The following is a 21,249-nucleotide window of genomic DNA, read 5'->3' on the forward strand; positions in this document are numbered from 1 at the left end:
ATTAAATACATAAGGATTTTGTTATTAGAGGACAGATTTCTGATATCAAATGCAAAATATCTGAAGTTCAAACTTGCTAGTGAAAAGCCACTCTTGGGGTGAATGTAAAGACTATAATTCTCATTAATAATGGCTTCAGTTAATTATAAACCTTTTAATTAATAAATAACTCAAAGTTATGATATCGGTGTAAATAGAAAACCAGTCATATTATTTGCTGATTCTTTTTTTAAAATTTAAATATCAACCAGAATTACAGTCCTTTATAATGACATAGATAGTTTATGTTCACATACATTTATTCTTAATATTCTGATATGTTAAAAAGCAGAATAATGAACATAAAATAGAAAATACAAATAAAAAACTAGAGGAAGATAATCAGAGTTTTTGTTACATGATATTTTGCTCTTATTTATACATTATAATATTTTCTGTAGCTTGTTCACATGCTGTTCATGCAAGTAGAATGTGCATCTCCAAACATTAGAGATCAGAGCTCTGCGTAAAGTTAGTGTTTGATATGTGAAATAAGAATATTAAAAGCTTTTCAAAAATTGTTAAGTAACTGTGACATTTCAGAATTTTCTGGGTTTTATTTGCTACCCAAGAAAGAGCTAGCAATTTGTTAGCATTAAGAAGCACTTATCACTAAAGAATTCTCTCTAGTATTCACATGAGAGTGGCCGAAGAATGTGATGCCATCATTGTGACAGCCTGACTTCACACCTCCTACTGACAAGATCCCAATATGAGTGTCTGCTTCAGCTTTCGGACTAGAAAAGTCCATAGTTTTCTGTGGTCATTTGTACCTCATCATTTCAACTGTGAGCAAAAGAGAGACATGAAAGGAAGATGACATTTTCTCAAGAGATCATCAGATTTAATGAATCAAATTTAACTCAATATCTCACTTTCTCAGGAATATTTAGTCATTTCCATGCTACAACAAATGTAATTGATTGGAAAGCAATGGAGAAATGAGACTAAACACACTTTCTGTGGAGTAAAATGTTTCTAAATATTCCATTTCACTGACACTGAAATGCTAAACAGCTAAAGTTTTTCTTAATCTGGATTAGAAAATAACTTTTGCATTTCCCCCAAATTTTTCCTAAGATGGTTGTTATTTTGTAATTTTAATATTGATCTTTGCCAGTATATAGAGAAGGGCTCATTTTAAAAGTTGTTTGAGCAAATAACAATATGTGTATTGCTCACTCTAGGCAAATTAGATGGATAATGAGATTCAAGATTAACAGTCAGATACATTATGGGTGATTAATGCATGACAAAGGGTTAATCACAAGATTTCTTTTAAAAGTATGCACGTATAATATGTTTTGATAGACAGCAATAACATTAAACACAGCTTCCAATGAGATAGAAACAACGTAAGAATGTGCCTATCCTTAAATGAAAAAAAAAATGAGAGTTTAACAAGTATTTCAGAAAAGTACCTTTAGCTTCTTTTTCTTCTCTTTCATTGGCTGATGTTGTTTCAGGTATACAATTATCATATGAATGAAAACTCTAGTTCATGGCACATAGTAAATGTTCAGTAAACAAATGTTATTTTAAAAGTTGAAAAAAGAAACTTGAAATATTTATTTATTTAAATAAGAAAATGTTTATAATCTAAGTGGTACTTGTGCTGTTATATAAAAATCATTTCCTCATTTGAAAATAGTTTTGTGGTGTGCTTAATATAATACACCTTTGCCTATATGTGACTGTCAAATAACAGCTCTTTACTTTAGAGGCATTCCAAGGCTGCAGTTTAAGTAAATATTACATATGCTTTGAAGAGAATCCATTTTTCATGTAAAAGCAACTTTACCAACAACACCCCTACCAACACCCTCATCAGCTTATTTCCTGAACCGTTGCAATAGCTCTTTACCTGATACCCTTCCCTCTAATCTCCCCATACTCCAATTCAACCTTCCACTCAATGTGTGGTTAATCTTCCCAAGATCCTTCATGTAATACATTTTAATACATTTTAAAATCAAAACCATCATATATATTGCTAGAGGGTATACATTATTATTTATAGTCCCCTCAAACTCTAGGATGCAGGAATGTGAATCAATGAGGTACTCAATAAATGCTGAATAACAGAGTGCACACTATCTGGTTTCAGTCCTGACTGTCCCTTATTAGCTATGTGCCCTGACTACTTAAGTCATAGAAACTTCCGTGTCCTCTTTCCATAATTGAAGACAATAACAATATTTACCTTATAATGTTATTCTGAAAATCAACCTGATAATTTATGTGAAGGGCTCAGCACTGTAGCGGTCATATAATAAGTTCTTGAGAATATTGCTATAGACTAATTGCTACTAGTGTTAACAGGAAATTTTCTCGCAACTCTTCCCTGCCATGACCCGATCAAAAAGCACACATACTCCCTACTACTATTTGTCTAATGTGGGTGGTTCCTACTCAGCTCAGCCCATTTCACTGACAATACATACTTTTTTGTCAGGCCTCTGAGCGCACGCCAAGCCATCACATCCCCTATGACTTGCACGTATACATCCAGATGGCCTGAAGTAACTGAAGATCCACAAAAGAAGTAAAAATAGCCTTAACTGATGACATTCCACCACTGTGATTTGTTTCTGCCCCACCCAAACTGATCAATGTACTTTGTAATCTCCCCCACCCTTAAGAAGGTTCTTTGTAATTCTCCCCACCCTTGAGAATGTACTTTGTGAGATCCACCCCTGCCCGCAAAACATTGCTCTTAACTCCACCACCTATCCCAAAACCTATAAGAACTAATGATAATCCACCACCTTTTGCTGACTTTCTTTTCGGACTCAGCCCGCCTGCACCCAGATGAAATAAATAGCCATGTTGCTCACACAAAGCCTGTTTGGTGGTCTCTTCATATGGACACGCATGAAATTTGGTGCCGTGACTCAGATCGGAGGACCTCCCTTGGGAGATCAATCGCCTGTCCTCCTGTTCTTTGCTCTGTGAGAAAGATCCACCTACGACCTCAGGTCCTCAGACCAACCAGCCCAAGAAACATCTCACCAATTTGAAATCGGGTAAGTGGCCTCTTCTTACTCTCTTCTCCAACCTCTCTCACTGTCCCTCAACCACTTTCTCCTTTCCACTCTTCAATCTCTCCCTTCTCTTAATTTCAATTCCTTTCATTTTCTGGTAGAGACAAAGGAGACACGTTTTATCCGTGGACCCAAAACTCCGGTGCCGGTCACGGACTAGGGAAGGCAGCCTTCCCTTGGTGTTTAATCATTGCAGGGACGCCTCTCTGATTATTCACCCAGGTTTCAGAGGTGTCAGACCACCCAGGGACGCCTGCCTTGGTCCTTCACCCTTAGCGGCAAGTCCCGCTTTTCTGGGGAAGGGGCAAGTACCCCAACCCCTTCTCTCCGTGTCTCTACCCCTTCTCCGCCTTTCTGGGGGGCAATAAATCCCCAAGCCCCTCTCCTTCACCCTGAGCGGCAAGTCCTGCTTTCCTAGAGGAGAGGCAAGTACCCCAACCTCGTATCTCTGCGCCCCAATTCCTTATTTCCCTGCCCCAACCTCTTATCTCTGCACCCAATCCCTTATTTCCGCGCCCCAACCTCTTATATCTCTGCGCCCCAATCCCTTATTTCCGGGCCCCGACCTCTTATCTCTGTGCCCCAATCCCTTATTTCCACACCCCGACCTCTTATCTCTGGGCCCCATCCCATATTTCCACACCCCGACCTCTTACCTGTGCGCCCCAACCCCTTATTTCTGCACCCCAACCCCTTTCCCACTTTTCTGGAAGGTAAGAACCCCCAAACCCCTTCCCTCCCTGTCTCTACTCTCTCTTTTCTCTAGGCTTGCTTCCTTCACTATGGGCAACCTTCCATCCTCCATTCCTCCTTCTTCTCCCTTAGCCTGTGTCCTCAAAAACTTAAAACCTCTTCAACTCTCGCCTGACCTAAAATCTAAGCATCTTATTTTCTTCTGCAATGCTGCTTGACCCCAATACTAACTCGACAGTAGTTCCAAATAGCCAGAAAATGGCACTTTCAATTTTTCCATCCTACAAGATCTAAATAATTCTTGTTGTAAAATGGGCAAATGGTCTGAGGTGCCTGACGTCCAGGCATTCTTATACACATCAGTCCCTCTCTAGTCTCTGTTCCCAATGCAACACATCCCAAATCTTCCTTCTTTCCCTCCCACCTGTCCCCTCAGTCCCAACCCCAAGCATTACTGAGTCTTTCTAATCTTCCTTTTCTACAGACCCATCTGACCTCTTCCCTCCTCCCCAGGCTGCTCCTCGCCAGGCTGAGCTAGGTCCCAATTCTTCCTCAGCCTCCTCTCCTCCACCCTATAATCCTTTTATTACCTCCCCTCCTCACACCTGGTCTGGCTTACAGTTTCGTTCTGTGACTAGCCCTCCCCCACCTGCCCAGCAATTTACTCTTAAAAAGGTGGCTGGAGCTAAAGGCATAGTCAAGGTTAATGCTCCTTTTTCTTTATCCCAAATCAGATAGCGTTTAGGCTCTTTTTCATCAAATATAAAAATCCAGCCCAGTTCATGACTCCTTTGGCAGCAACCCTGAGACACTTTACAGCCCTAGACCCTAAAGGTCAAAAGGCCGTCTTATTCTCAAAATACATTTTATTACCCAATCTGCTCCCAACATTAAATAAAACTCCAAAAATTAAATTCCGGCCCTCAAACCCCACAACAGGATTTAATTAACCTCGCCTTCAAGGTGTACAATAATAGAAAAAAGTTGCAATTCCTTGCCTCCACTGTGAGACAAACCCCAGCCACATCTCCAGCACACAAGAACTTCTAAATGCCTGAATTGCAGCGGCCAGGCATTCCTCCAGAACCTCCTCCCCCAGGAGCTTGCTACAAGTGCCAGAAATCTGGCCACCAGGCCAAGGAATGCCTGCAGCCCAGGATTCCTCCTAAGCCATGTCCCATCTGTGTGGGACCCCACTGAATATCGGACTGTTCAACTCACCTGGCAGCCACTCCCAGAGCCCCTGGAACTCTGGCCCAAGGATCTCTGACTCCTTCCCAGATGTTCTCGGCTTAGCGGCTAAAGACCGATGCTGCCTGATCGCCTCGGAAGCCCCATAAACCATCACGGACGCCGAGCATCAGGTAACTCTCACAGTGGAAGGTAAGTCCGTCCCCTTCTTAATCAATACGGAGGCTACCCACTCCACATTACCTTCTTTTCAAGGGCCTGTTTCCCTTGCCTCCATAACTGTTGTGGGTATTGACAGCCAGGCTTCTAAACCTCTTAAAACTCCCCAATTCTGGTGGCAACTTAGACAATACTCTTTTAAGCACTCCTTTTAGTTATCCCCACCTGCCCAGTTCCCTTATTAGGGCGAGCCACTTTAACTAAATTATCTGCTTCCCTGACTATTCCTGGATTACAGCTACATCTCATTGCTGCCCTTCTTCCCAATCCAAAGCCTCCTTTGCTTCCTCCTCTTGTATTCCCCCACCTTAACCCACAAGTATAAGATACCTCTACTCCCTCCTTGGCGGCTGATCACGCACCCCTTACCATCTCATTAAAACCTAATCACTCTTACCCCGATCAATGCCAATATCCCATCCCACAGCAAGCTTTGAAAGGGTTAAAGCCTGTTATCACTCGCTTGCTACAGCATGGCCTTTTAAAGCCTATAAACTCTCCTTACAATTCCCCCATTTTACCTGTCCTAAAACCAGGCAAGCCTAACAAGTTAGTTCAGAATCTGTGCTTTATCAACCAAATTGTTTTGCCTATCCACCCCGTGGTGCCAAACCCATATACTCTCCTATCCTCAATACCTCCCTCTACTACTCATTATTCTGTTCTGGATCTCAAACATGCTTTCTTTACTATTCCTTTGCACCCTTCATCCCAGCCTCTCTTTGCTTTCACTTAGACGACCCTGACACCCATTAGGCTCAGCAAATTACCTGGGCTGTACTGCCACAAGGCTTCACAGACAGCCCCCATTACTTCAGTCAAGCCCAAATTTCATCCTCATCTGTTACGTATCTGAGCATAATTCTCATAAAAACACACGTGCTTTCCCTGCTTATCATGTATGATTAATCTCCCAAACCTCAATCCCTTACCAAACAACAACTCCTTTCCTTCCTAGGCATGGTTAGTGTGGTCAGAATTCTTACACAAGAGCCAGGACCACACCCTGTAGCCTTTCTCTGCAAACAACTTGACCTTACTGTTTTAGCCTAGCCATCATGTCTCCCTGCAGTGGCTGCTGCCACCCTAATACTTTTAGAGGCCCTCAAAATCACAAACTATGCTCAACTCACACTCTACATTTCTCATAACTTCCAAAATCTATTTTCTTCCTCATACCTGACGCATATACTTTCTGCGCCCCGGCTCCTTCAGCTATACTCACTCTTTGTTGTCCCACAATTACCATTGTTCCTGGCCCGGACTTCAATCCGGCCTCCCACATTATTCCTGATACCACACCTGACCCCCATGACTGTATCTCTCTGATCCACCTGACATTCACCCCATTTCCCCACATTTCCTTCTTCCCTGTTTCTCACCCTGATCACACTTAGTTTATTGATGGCAGTTCCACCAGGCCTAATCGCCACACACCAGCAAAGGCAGGCTATGCTATAGTACAAACCACTAGCCCACCTCTTAGAACTTCTCCTTTCCTTTCCATCATGGAAATCTATCCTCAAGGAAATCACTTCTCAGTGTTCCATCTGCTATTCTACTACTCCTCAGGGATTATTCAGGCCCCCTCCCTTCCCTACACATCAAGCTCGAGGATTTGCCCCCACCCAGGAATGGCAAATTAGCTTTACTCAACACGCCCCGAGTCAGATAACTAAAATACCTCTTAGTCTCAGTAGACACTTTCACTACATAAGTAGAGGCCTTTCCAACAGGGTCTGAGAAGGCCACCGCAGTCATTTCTTCCCTTCTGTCAGACATAATTCCTCAGTTTAGCCTTCCTACATCTATACAGTCTGATAACAGACCAGCCTTTATTAGTCAAATCAGCCAAGCAGTTTTTCAGGCTCTTAGTATTCAGTGAAACCTTTATATCCCTTACGGTCCTCCGTCTTCAAGAAAAGTAGAATGGACTAAAACTCTTTTAAAAACACACCTCACCAAGCTCAGGCACTAACTTAAAAAGGACTGGACAATACTTTTACCACTTTCCCTTCTCAGAAGTTGGACCTGTCCTCAGAATGCTACAAGGTACAGCCCATTTAAGCTCCTGTGTAGACGCTCCTTTTTATTAGGCCCCAGTCTCTCATTCGACACCAGACCAACTTAGACTGTGCCCCAAAAAACTTGTCATCCCTACTATCTTCTGTCTAGTCATACTCCTATTCACCGTTCTCAACTACTCATACATGCCCTGCTCTTGTTTACACTGTTTCTCCAAGCCATCAGAGCTGATATCTCCTGGTGCTATCCCCAAACTGCCACTCTAAACTCTTGAAGTAAATAAATAATCTTTGCTGGCAGAACTATGCTGAATCTCCTTAGGCACTCTCTAATCAGATGTCCTAGGTCCTCCCAATTCTTAGACCTTTTATACCTGTTTTTCTCCTCTTATTCCATTTAGTTTCTCAATTCACCCAAAACCGTATCCAGGCCATCACCAATAATTCTACACGACAAATGTTTCTTCTAACATCCCCACAATATCACCCCTTACCACAAGATCTCCCTTCAGCTTAATCTCTCCCACTCTAGGTTCCCACGCCACCCCTAATCCTGCTTGAAGCAGCCCTGAGAAACATCGCCCATTCTCTCTCCATACCACCCCCAAAAAATTTTTGCCACCCCAACACTTCAACACTATTTTGTTTTATTTTTCTTATTAATATAAGAAGGCAGGAATGTCAGGCCTCTGAGCTCAAGCCAAGCCATCGCATCCCCTATGACTTGCACGTATACATCCAGATGGCCTGAAGTAACTGAAGATCCACAAAAGAAGTAAAAATAGCCTTAACTGATGACATTCCACCACTGTGATTTGTTTCTGCCCCACCCGAACTGATCAATGTACTTTGTAATCTCCCCCACCCTTAAGAAGGTTCTTTGTAATTCTCCCCACCCTTGAGAATGTACTTTGTGAGATCCACCCCTGCCTGCAAAACATTGCTCCTAACTCCACCGCCTATCCCAAAACCTACAAGAACTAATGATAATCCACCACCTTTTGCTGACTTTTTTTTCGGACTCAGCCCGCCTGCACCCAGGTGAAATAAACAGCCATGTTGCTCACACAAAGCCTGTTTGGTGGTCTCTTCACACAGATGCGCATGAAATTTTTAATATGAAATTATCCAATATTTTATTTTTCAAGTAATGCTTAATTTATTATTTAAAATGAGATGGAAGCCAGACAAAATATTTTCCTCTGTATGGTCATTGTTAGTTTCATGATAAACAGTTGACAATAGTTTTTTAGGCCATGGAATTGGGTAAGTGGAAGCCATGCAGGAGAAAAGATCAGAATGGACTAAATGTGATAGCCATAGCAGATAGGTTTGTGGAAGCTGTTGGGGCAGCCCTTCTGGAATTTCCTAACAGTGACTGCCTTTGGTATATGGGAGGTGAGCTGTAGAGGGTTTACTACACTAATAGCTATCTAGGATAAATTTCTCATTCTTCCTCTTGTTGTGTTGCTGTTGTGATATTCATTGCTGGTTTTTGTTTGCTTGTTCGTTTCCTAGCTCCACCCATGGTAGGTATGGAGATGTGGCAAAGCAATCTGAAAAGCAATGTATTATAGTAAGATTTGAAGAATTTCTCTGCTCCCTCAATTTGAAATACAGAATAACACATAATGTTTGTAGCTCATTCATGCCTAATAAAATTTTTAAAAGTAAACTTTGTATTGTATAATTTTGGGGAGTTCACTTGAAACAGGATAGGTGAAAAATTGCCTTTTTTGTGTATATCTGTGTGTTTTCATTTATAAGGCTTTTTTATTGTTATCTAGGGATTAAAAACAGACTTTTTAAAGTCAGAATGACAAAATATTAATATATATTATCATGTATTTTTAAAAATTTAACTCTATCAAGGACATCCCTTCAAGTTTTTGAAGAAATGTTCACATTTACTATAAGTGTGGAATTTTAGAATAGCAAAATTGTTAATTATTAATTTAATATATTATCCACTATCGTAGTCTTGCTTTATCTGCAGTTTTCACTTTCCATGGGTTTCAGTTACTCACAGTTAACTATGGTCTGAAAATATTAAATGAAAAAATTCCAGAAATAAACAATTTATAAATTTTAAACTGTGCACCATTCTGAGTAGCACAATGAAATCTGGCTCCCTTCCACTGGGACATGAGTCATCCCTTTGTCTAGCATATTCACGCGGTCTACCCTACCCCTGAGTTATCAGATTGACTGCTGGGTATTGCAGTGTTTGCGTTCAAGCAACCCTTATTTTATTTAATAATGGCTCCAAAGTGCAAAAATAGTGATGCTGGCTATTTGGATATGCCAAAAGGAAGCCAATTAAGTGCTTTCTGTAAGTGAAAATGTGAAAGTTCTCAACTTAAGGAAAGAAACAAATCTTATGCTGAGGTTGCTAAGACTACCTTAAGAACTTATCTTCTGTCTGTGAAGTAGTAAGAAAGGAAAAAGAAATTCATGCTAGTTTTGCTGTCACATCTCAAACCGTAATGACTGTGGCCACAGTGTGTGATAAATTCTTAGTTAAGATGAAAAAGTCATAAAACTTGTGGGTGAAACACTAATGGCAATCAAGTTCACTATTATTCATGATTTCAGACATTCACTGGAGGTCTTGTAACATATCCTGCTGCGGGAAGTCAGGGACCCCAAATGGAGGGACTGGCTGAAGCCATGGCAGAAGAACTTGGATTGTGAAGATTTCATGGACATTTATTAGTTCCCCAAATTAATACTTTTGTAATTTCTTATGCCTGTCTTTACTGCAATCTCTAAACATAAATCGTAAAGATTTCGTGGACACTTATCACTTCCCCAATCAATACCCTTGTGATTTCCTATGCCTGTCTTTACTTTAATCTCTTAATCCTGTCAGCTGAGGAGGATGTATATCACCTCAGGACCCTGTAATAATTGCATTAACTGCACAAATTGTACAGTATGTGTGTTTGAGCAATATGAAATGTGGGCACCTTGAAAAAAGAACAGGATAACAGCAATTGTTCAGGGAATAAGAGAGATAACCTTAAACTCTGACCGCCGGCGAGCCAGGCAGAACAGAGCCATATTTCTCTTCTTTCAGAAGGAAATGGGAGAAATATTGCTGAATTCTCTTTCTCAGCATGGAACATCCCTGGGAAAGAGAATACGCACCTAGAGGTATAGGATTGTAAACAGCCCCCCCAGGTGTGCCTGTCTCTTATGGTTGAGACTGCAGGGGGTGAAATAGACCCCAGTCTCCCATAGCATTCCCAGGCTTATTAGGAAGAAGAAATTCCCACCTAATAAATTTTGGTCAGACCAGTTGATCTCAAAAAACCTGTCTCCTGATAAGATGTTATCAATGACAATGCTGCCCGAAACTTCATTAGCAATTTTAATTTCGCCTCGGTCCTGTGGTCCTGTGATCTCGCCCTACCTCCACTTGCCTTGTGATATTCTATTACCTTGTAAAGTACTTGATGTCTGAGACCCACACCTATTCGCACACTCCCTCCCCTTTTGAAAATCCCTAATAAAAACTTGCTGGTTTTTGTGGCTTGTGGGGCATCATGGAACCTACCGACACGTGATGTCTCCCCCGGATGCCTAGCTTTAAAATTTCTCTCTTTTGTACTCTGTCCTTTTATTTCTCAAGCCTGCCGACACTTAAGGAAAATAGAAAAGAACCTACGTGAATATCAGGGCAGGTTCCCTGATAATATCCCCTTAGGATAAGAGAGGAGTGTTATAATTTAGTCACTTACCCACTTATGCATATTTAGATTGTTTTCAATTTACTAAAAATAATGCTTTAATAATGAACATTTAAAGTTTATATGGGAACATCCGAACAGCACTATTTTCTATTTTTAAGTTGTTAAATTGTGAGCATAGGTATTTTTAAACCAATCACATCAAAGAATTCCCCAAACTGAAGTTCTCCTGAAAACTTGTTCCTCTAGAAGTCTAAATGCTGAGAGTTCACCTCAGAGATATACACAATACAGCATGTTATACAATTGAATCAGCACATGATTTGAAATGTTAATGATCACATGAATACAGGCACACCTTCTTGATGTGCTTCACTTTATTGTGCTTTGGAGATATTGCATTTTTATACCAACTGAAGGTTTGTGGGTACCCTGCATTGAGCAAGTCTATTGCCACCATTTTTCTAAAAGCATGTGCTCACTTAATGTCTGTGTATTACATTTTGGCAATTCTTACAGTATTCCAGACTTTGTCATCATTATTATATCTGTTACGGTGATCTGTAATCAGTGATCTTTGATGTTACTATTGTAATGGTGGGTATGGTGAAAATACCAAGAGAAATAGAATTGGAAGTGCAGCCTGAACTTGTGACTGAATTGCTGCAATCTCATAATAAAACTGGAAGAGGTGAGGAGTTGCTTCTTATGGATGAGCAAAGCAAGTGGCGGAATCTACTCCTGGTGAGGATGCTGTGAATATTGTCAAATGATGAAAAAGAATTTAGAATAATCCATGAACCTAGTTGAAAAAACAGCAGCAGGGTTTGAGAAAATTGACTCCAGTCTTGAAAGAAGTTCTAATGTGGGTAAAATGCTGTCGAACAGCATGACATGCTACAGAGAAATTTTTCATGAAGGACTCAATTGATGCGGCAAACTTCTCTGTTGTCTTATTTTCTTTCAGAAATTGCCACAGCCACCCCAACCTTCAGCAACCAACAACCTAATCAGCTAGCAGACATCAACATCAAGGCAGGACCCTCCAACCTCCAGCAGGAAAAAGATTACCACTTGCTCAAGGCCCAGATGATCATTAGCACGTTTTAGCAATAAAGTATTTTTTAATTAAGGTAAGCTATATAATTTTTTTACATGTAATACTATTGCACACTTAATAGACTATACTACAGTGTAAACATAAATTCTATATACATTGGAGAACCAAAAATTCATGTGACTCAGTTTATTGTGCTATTCGCTTTATGGTGGTGCCTGTAACCAAACCTGCAATATCTCTTAGGTATACTTATAAATCTTATTTTGCCAACTTCAACCATTGTTCTTCAGAAATGTGATAAAAGTAGTGAAAATATAATACAGTTAACCCTTGAACAATACTACGTGGGTCCACTTTTATTAGAGTTCTCTTCAATAAAAGTTAACCCCGAGTGTGTCTGCCTCTTTTGTTCCCCTTTCACCTCCTCTTCATCTTCTGCCTCTGCCACCCGGAGACAGCAAGACCAACCGAAGGGTTGGTCCTCCTCCTTCTCAGCCTAGTCAATGTGAACATGACAAGGATGAAGATCTTTATGATGATCTACTTCCACTTAATGATTAGTAAATATATTTTCTCTTCATTATGATTTCCTTAATAACATTTTCTTTTCTCTAGCATTTTCTTTTCTCTAGCTTACTTTATTGTAAGAATATAGCATACTATGCATATAACATACAAAATATGTGTTAACTGTTTATGTTATAGGTAAGGATTCTGATCAACAGTAGGCTATTAGTAGTTAAGATTTGGGGGAGTCAAAAGTTACATATGGATTTTCAACTGCAAGGGGGTTGGTACCCCTAACCCTCATGTTGTGCAAGGGTCAACTGTATAGACAAAAATATGTCAATGGTTACTAATAATATTTATAAATAACTACCCACTTAGAAGCTTTAAATTATAGCATCCTAAGAACAAGGAAATACAAAATGGATTAAAAACAACTGTAAAATGGTAAAATAATACTGACCCACATTACTATCTTGAGACTTTCAAAAAAACAGAAAAATCCTTGACATTCTACCTCCTTCTTAAAATACCATTTATTTAGATGTTCATAAATGCTTTACCTGAATAGAAAAAAGGGAAAAGGGCAGCTGACAACAAAGTTCTTTTTGTGAGCAAGAAACAAAGAAAAAAAAAATGAAGTCTAATGTGCAAATGTAAATCATCTAACCATTGTAAATCATCTGGATAAATATTACCATTAAATATTTTCAAAATATGTTTGTCACTTATTTTATGACCAAATCTTAAAAACGCAGATAGCTTTTTGCCTTCTGCACCTCCCTGGTTGTAGGAGAATCGTTGTTTTACTCTACAGGGCTGCTCTTTCCTAATGCAACATCCCCATCTGGTGAAAATAGGTCTTTGCAATCAAGGCTCCATGAGGTAGGAGCCATTAGTTGAATTTGTGCATAAATAAAGCCATTCTAGAATAAAAGATCACAATAACACTATTTTAAAATATATTTTGAAAGCACTTGCTTTAGACTCAAAGACAAAAATCACATCAAAGTTGTTGGTGCTGTAGCTTTGTAGGAGGGGGCTAGGGAAGGTTCAGGGAAGAGAAGGATGAATGCTGAAGGCCATTTCTAGTAAAATTAGGACTAGCTACATTTAAAATTTATTTCAATTCCCCATCAGTTGGCAGAACTAATCCTGACTCATTTTGGAGTCTGTAGAATAAAGTGCAGAATTATAAACAAAGAAAAGTAAAAAGGCTTGTGGCAAATACATATGCATGAAAACTTCTGGATATTTTATTATTTTTTCGTATTTCTCATTTTAAAAAAGACACTTTATGACAAATCAATTCACCACAGTTAGTAAGAGTAGGCAATAAGTGAGCCAGAAGACTAGAAATATGAGGTTTCAGACACTTTGGTTACAATTAACCATGTTCTAGTTTTTCCTATTATTAGAGCTAATGAACTGTTTATGTTATTATTGTACATGTTAAAAACATATATTTCTTATTAAATTTACTTTATTAACTGACAAAAAATAATTGTACATATTCATGGGGTACATAGTGATATTCGACATATAGAATGTATAATGATCAGTGAGGGTAATTAACATATTCATCATCTCAAACATTTATTATTTCTTTGTGTTAGAAATAGTCAATATCCCCCTTATAGCTATTTAAAACATATATTATTGTTAACTATAGTCATCCTGCAGTGGTATAGAACACTGCAACTTATCCCTCCTACCTAGCTGTAATTTTGTATCCTTTAACACGTTTCTGCCTATCCCTCCTTTTACCTCACCTTTCCTGTCCTGTAGTATCAGTTTTTTCCTGTGTTCTACATTTTACGTCTGTGAGATCAACTTTTTGTAGCTTCCACATATAAATGAGGACATGTGGTGCTTAACTTTCTATTCCTGACTTATTTCACTTAACATACTCCAGTTCCACCCATGTTGCTTTCAATGATAGGATTTCATTCTTTTTTATAGCTAAATCATATTTTATTGAAAAAACGTATATTTCATTATTGCTTATATTTGTCAATGCATTTTTTTAAATTAAAGAATTATAAGTATAAACATTTATGCTGTTTTTATGGGTCTTGAATTATTTATTTAAGGATATGTAAAAATGGGCCAGACACCGTGGCTCACACCTGTAATCTCAGCACTTTGGGAGGCCAAGGCATGTGGATCACATGAGGTCAGGAGTTCGAGACCAGCCTGGCCAACATGGTGAAACCTTGTCTCTACTAAAAATACAAAAATTAGCCAGATGTAGTGGTACGGTCCTGTAATCCCAACTACTCGGGAGGCTGAGGCAAGAGAATCACCTGAACCCGCGAGGTGGAGGTTCTAGTGAGCCGAGACTGCCACTGCACTCAAGCCTGGGCAACAGAGTGAGTCTGAAAAAAAAAATTTAAAAAAAGAGAGAGAGAGAATATGTAAAAATGTACTTGATAAATCTAATTTTTCTGTCATACACAGGTATGGGGTTGGGATAGACGGAGAGTATGAGAGACAGCACGTATAATTTCATCACAGAGAGAACTAATAAAATATTGTATCTCTGAGTTAACTGTTACTAACCAAGAAGAATAATTCTTGGTAGCTCAGAATATTCCTATACCTTACATACATATAAATCTGCTTACTCATTTTTGTTCTCACTACCTCCAAAAGTGTGATTGCAGTCAACGAAAATTATACATAAGGATATATATCCACAAAATAGTTGACTTCATGCATGTACACACACATCCACAGAAATATACTATAGTGGTTTATGGCAAATTAAGTAATGAATTTAACTAAAACCTATGGAGATTTTTTTTAAGAGTTTATAAAAAAATCCTATGAGCCACTAGTCAATTGCTTATTCATTTAGTTCAGAATTCATAGCTAACAGTGTTTTTTCACTTACTATTATCTCTCTTGTCCTGTCTCTCTGGGTCTCTTTTATTTATAGCTCTGAGTGTGAATCACATGATAGGAAACAGGGCAGTTTTTTGGTTGGAAAAATTGCTTTCTGATCTTTTTAGCATGATAGTGGTTAATTTATAAAAGCCTTTGTCTGGATAGGAGCTCAATTTTACTTTTATTCCATTAAGGTTCTGCAAGCATTTGATGTTGTTATTGTTCACAGAATAATAGAAAAGAAAATGTAAATTTTAAAAATTGTTCTTAAAGAAATGAAATAATGGCTTATTTTAGAAAGATCAGAAGACTTCCTGCTGGGGGCGGGGGGAAATATATATAATACATTTAGTATACATTAAATACAAAGGTTATATTTAAAATAGGTGGCAATCTGGTAAAACTTCACTGTTGAAGTAAAATAAGTGCATTTATTAATATGATTTTAAAGGCCCTTTATTCTAAAATACTAATATAGACTTTTCCCCAAACTCTCTTACATCCTCAACTAGCAAAAAGCATATTTTCTGATTTTCTGTTTCCAGTTTCTATTTCTCCACATACAGCAATATTGTGTGGTCTCTTTAAAGCTAATACTCTTGTAGAAGATTTCACACATGCACACATAAAATATTTTTTAAACCTAATATTTAAAACATCAACCGCATCTAATCAAGTCAAGTTGATTCTTCAAAGGCTGGATACCTTAATGGTTAAGATTATGGGCTCTGAGTTTGAATCCTAAATGTTTCACTTACTAATTATGTAGGCATTAGATTAACCTCTTCGTGCCTCATCTTCCCTCATCTGAAAAACAAAATTTTATGTATAATAGCATATAACTATAAAAGATTAAATGCAAAGAACAGTGCTGCCACATGGTATGTGCTCAATACATTTTAGCTATTATTTACATCAGCCTGGAAAATTTTTGTTTAATAATTAATTCTATGTGTGCAGGGATTATCTTTCTAACTAACTTTGCCTACTCTAAGTGCCTTATGTAAGCAAAGGCTTGGTAAATATTTTAATGATGATAGAGAAGAAAGTTATCATCATTTAGGTTCAGTAATCTAGGAAATCAATTTAAGCCATAGTATCATACATAGTAAAGCAATATTTCTTTTTTTTCAAGAAAATGAAATCATTTATTGATTACACATGGTAATGGATGATACACAAACTTTATTCCCATCTATAATTTTATCTGGTACAATTATTCAATTTAGATACATTGCATAGGATGTGCCAACAATCATTTTTATAACCATTAGTTCCATGATTTTGTTTGGGTAATCTCCTTTAATGGTAAACTTCACAAAAGTAACTATCAGTTCAACTACACCAAGGTTTCTAAAGACAATGGCTTCTCCACCCAAGCAGGTTGCATATAAATTCCAAATAGAACCTGGCATCACCCTGAAGGAATTCTAACTTCACACTGTTGGGGAAATTTACCAAGATGGCTTCAGAGTAGACTAACTTTGCACAGCACATTAAAAAAAAAAAGACATTCATTCTGTGTCATGATCAGACTACCGTACGTTTATGGTGCAAATATATATATATGTGTGTGTGTGTATATATATGTATATTTATGTATGTGTGTATATATGTGTGTATATATATGTATATATATGTGTGTGTATATATATGTATATATAGTGTGTGTATATATATATACGTATATATATGTGTGTGTGTGTGTGTGTATATATATATATATATATATACGTATATATATGTGTATACACCCTTTTTGGGAATGCTTTACACTTTCCACAGAACAGAAACTAAAACTAAAATAACCTGTTATACAATTAGTCACAAATATAGTCCTCGAGGTTTTTGCCCATACACATGAGGATTTATTTAAAACATGTCTTCTCTGTAGCAGCTAGGCCCTGCCACCACTGTGCTTGGCTGAGTTCACAAATCTGTTATAACCTGTAGCTTCCCTGTCACTTCTCTGGCTTTCCTCTCCTGCTAAGCTTTGTTTCCTAATTAAAATCTCTGCCACTGCTATGGCTACTGCTGCTACTGGAACTGTCATAGCCACCTTGGTTTAGTGGTTTGGCAAAGTATTGGCCTCCACCATCATAGGGGCCAGAGCTTCTACCTCCAAAATTTCCTCCCATCATGGGTCCAAAATTTGAAGACTGATTGTTGCAATTGCCAAAATCATTGTAGCTTCCACCACCTCCAAAATTGCTTCCATTATTACCAAATCCATTATAGCCATCCCCACTGCCACCATATCCACCACCACCATGGCTGCCACCAAAGCCACCACCACCACTGAAGTTTCCTCCATGACCAAAGTTGTCATTCCCACCGAAACCACCTCCATGACCACAACCAAAGTTTCCAGAACCACTCTGACCTCTGGCTGGAAGAAGCACTAAGCCATCTCCTGCTTTGACAGGGCTTTCCTAACTTCACCACTGTGGCCATTCACAGTATGGTATTTCTGAATGACAGTCTTATCCACTGAATCATGGTCATCAGTGTTTACAAAGTCAAAGCCCCTTTTCCTGCCATTGCCTTGGTCAGTCACGATTTCAATCACTTCAATTTTTCTATGCTGTTCAAAATAATCTCTTAGGTGATGTTCTTCAGCATCTTCTTTAATGCCACCAGCAAATATCTTTTCCACAGTTAAATGGGCACCTGGTCTTTGAGAATCTCCTCTTGAGACAGCTCTCTTTGGTTCCACAACTCTTCCATCCACTTTGTGTGGTCTTGCATTCATGGTTGCATCCACCTCCTCCATAGTGGCATAGGTGACAAACCCAAAGCCCCTGGAGCACTTGGTGTTTGACTCACTCATTACCACACAGTCTGTGAGCGTTCCCCATTGCTCAGAATGGCTCCTCAGGCTCTCATCGGTTGTTTCAAAGCTCATCCCTCCAGTGAAGTTTCCTCAGGTGTTCGGGCTCTTTAGGAGACTCTGACTTAGACATGATGGCAGGGAGAAGAGAGACTTTAACGATGCCTCCTTGGCGGCGTCCACGAGCAGAAAGCAGCAGCTGACGAGCGTATTTCAGCAATATTTCTTAATATTTGAAAAAGTTATGTGTTTTCACAGATTACTTTTTCTCTCCTATTAAAAATTTCATTTAGAACTTTTTTTTCCAAATGTTTCTTTCAAACTAGTGCTGATTTTCAGTAAAACGATGGCTATTATCTCTACTTCAACAGGCAATTTTTTCACACATCACATTCTCAGAGTCTATATATTGATGACTTTTAAAGGAAATCTTTTAGCTATCTCTTAAGAAAAACAGTATTAAAACTGAGGTGACTGGCCAGGCACAGAGGCTCATGCCTGTAATGCCAGTAATTTGGGAGGCCAAGTCAGGAGGTTTGCTTTAGGCCAGGAGTTTGAGACCAGCCTGGACAACATAGTGAGACCCTGTCTCTACAAAAAATAAGAAAAACTAGCCAGATGTGGTAGTGTGCTCTGTAGGCCTAGCTACTCAGGAGGGAAGATCACTTGAACCCGGGAGTTTGAAGTTACATGAGCCATGATCATGTCACTGGATCCCAGTGTGGCCAAAAGAAAGAGACCCTGTCTCTAAAAAACAAAACAAAACAAAATCACACAAAAAAACTGAAGTGATTAAAGACTACAAATTGGAAGAAAATATATCCAGCCTCCAAATGAAGATAAGACACTCAGTGACTTAAAATATAGACAGGCATGGGAAGCATGGACAGGCATGAGAAGCATGGACAGGCATGGGAAGCACGGACAGGCATGGGAAGCACGGACAGGCATGGGAAGCACAGACAGGCAAAAGGAGCTTTGAGCCATTGCTCAAAAGCACACAACTTGTTTTATTGAATAAATCACTATTTCTTTGAAGTTTAAAATGTGTCATGTTAGGCACAGTTGGAAAATTTGAATATTTTAAAAGTATTTCAGGTCATTTTGCATTTTTATTCCAGAAGCAAACACAAAAACTTCTATTTAGATGTTGAAAAACCATAATGGGCACAAATCTCAATTCTTGTAGCAAAGATTAGATTTTTAGATTTAGTGTGCAGGAAAAGCAAGAGAAAAAAGCCTTTTCTAGTGTATCAAACTGTTATTTTTTTAATTTTTCTTCAAGAGTATTAAAGTTTTTCACTGTGGAATCTCCAGTTCAATGATATCTAAATTACCAGAAAAATATATGTAAAGTCACTGGAGGACTTTGAAAGCAAAGATATGAGATACAAACCCATTTTAAGCCTGCAGATGGCCTGAGGGTTTACAGAACATTATTCAGTAATGTTTAGTACTTCATCGTGCCAGAGTTTCCTTAGTTAGAAAACATTTCTGCAGTGTAAATGGCATATCCAAGAGAAAACTGTAGCTGTTGACAAACGAAGTCGGATTTACTTTTTAATACCTTAAAAATTCCCAAACACTAACCATTTTATGATTTTAAAATACCAATGCTCATCTCCAAAAGTCACAAAGTTACTGAGGATTAAGTCTTCAAAAACGTTGTGCTAGAATTTTGAAAGGTTCCTCAATTCGTTTGTTGGACATTTCTATCTTTAGGGAGACAGTGGAGAAGAACAGTGTTGTTGAGAGACAGAGATAGTGACTGCAGATGGCAGGATAAGCAGGGAGGAGGCTGCCCATATCCTAAAGAAAAACTGAGTGAAAATAATGGCTGGACCTCTTGGAAAGGGACCAGTGTTCAGATTTCTAAGTAAGATTTGCAAGACTTAATTACTACCTTCTGTGGGAAATAAGGGAGTAGACAGAATCAAGTATAATTTCAGAATTTTATTTTGGAAGAAAAGATATTTGATTGGGCTATTATAGTGAAAAAAATAAAAGAAATGAAAGGGAGGGGATAAATGAGAAATTTCTATTTGGACATAATGTTTTTAAAGATGTTCTGAATGGAGATGGCTAATGAGCAATTGGATAGGTATAGAATAGTTTTAAAGGAAATTATATTTTGGAATAATAGTTGAGAAAGTATAGAAATCAGTAAATGTAGTATTATCTCAAGTGTAGCAGTGAAGAGAAATAAGGAAGAGAGTTACAAATAAAGGCTGTTTTGTTTGTTTTGTTTCTATTTGATTTGGGTGTTGTGGAAGGCAGAATTCTAAGATTATCTCCAATAAGCCTCACACTTGCATAATCCCCTACTATTCAAGTGTGAATAGAGACAGTCAATACAATGATATGGTGCTCTCGTGATTATCATACATGGTACTTTATATGGTAACAAGATTATCTTGGGTGGGTCTGACCTAATCAGGGAAGCCTTTTAGATGCACAGTTTCTCCAGGTGGCCTCCAAAGAGAAAGTCAGAGAGACGACTTTCAATTTGCCTGGAAAAAAAATCAAACATCCATGCTGTGAATGATCTGTGGAGAGGTCACACGGCAAGGACCTGCAGGCAGCCTCTAGGAACAGCCTCTAGTCATCAGCCAACAAGAAAGCAGGGACCTCAATACTACAACCTCAAAGAACTAAATGTTCCCAACAACCTGAATAAGCTTGGAAGAGAATCCTGAGCCTCACGTGAGATGGAAACCTTGGCTGACAACTTGATTTCAGTCATGAGAGACCCTGAGCAGAGAACCTCACCACACCATGTGAGACTCTGGATCCACATCAATGGTCAGATAGGAATTTGCGTTTGGTTTAAGCTGCTGAGTTCGTAGTAATTTTTACGCAGCAATATAAAGCTAATAGAGATGTTTTATGTCTGTTTTATTTTTACCCTATGGTGGAGGGTGAGGAAAAGGCTCAGAATAAAAGAAAGACATTAAAGATGTTGAAAATCCATAATGGGCGCATAATGCAATGAACCTGGACTTGGGTCTTTCTTTGAGGAAATGAGGGATAGAGAATATGTGTTTTCTCTCTCTCTCTCTAT

At 38.6% G+C, this 21,249-nt stretch overlaps 1 long non-coding RNA gene and 1 pseudogene across 1 annotated transcript in view; both read right to left on the minus strand.

Moving 5' to 3' along the window:
• Positions 1 to 16,165, minus strand: part of LOC129143541 (uncharacterized) — a 68,884-nt gene extending 52,719 nt beyond the window's left edge. Inside the window, exon 1 of the long non-coding RNA XR_008547133.1 lies at positions 16,117 to 16,165. This is a non-coding gene — a long non-coding RNA (uncharacterized LOC129143541). The remainder of the gene's footprint in view (positions 1 to 16,116) is intronic.
• A 1,111-nt stretch (positions 16,166 to 17,276) lies between these two features.
• On the minus strand, positions 17,277 to 18,321 carry LOC100610044 (heterogeneous nuclear ribonucleoprotein A1-like; annotated as a pseudogene).
• Positions 18,322 to 21,249: the final 2,928 nt, after the last annotated feature.

This window comes from Pan troglodytes, chromosome 2 (assembly GCF_028858775.2).
Source record: "Pan troglodytes isolate AG18354 chromosome 2, NHGRI_mPanTro3-v2.0_pri, whole genome shotgun sequence".
Taxonomy (NCBI): Eukaryota; Metazoa; Chordata; class Mammalia; order Primates; family Hominidae; genus Pan; species Pan troglodytes.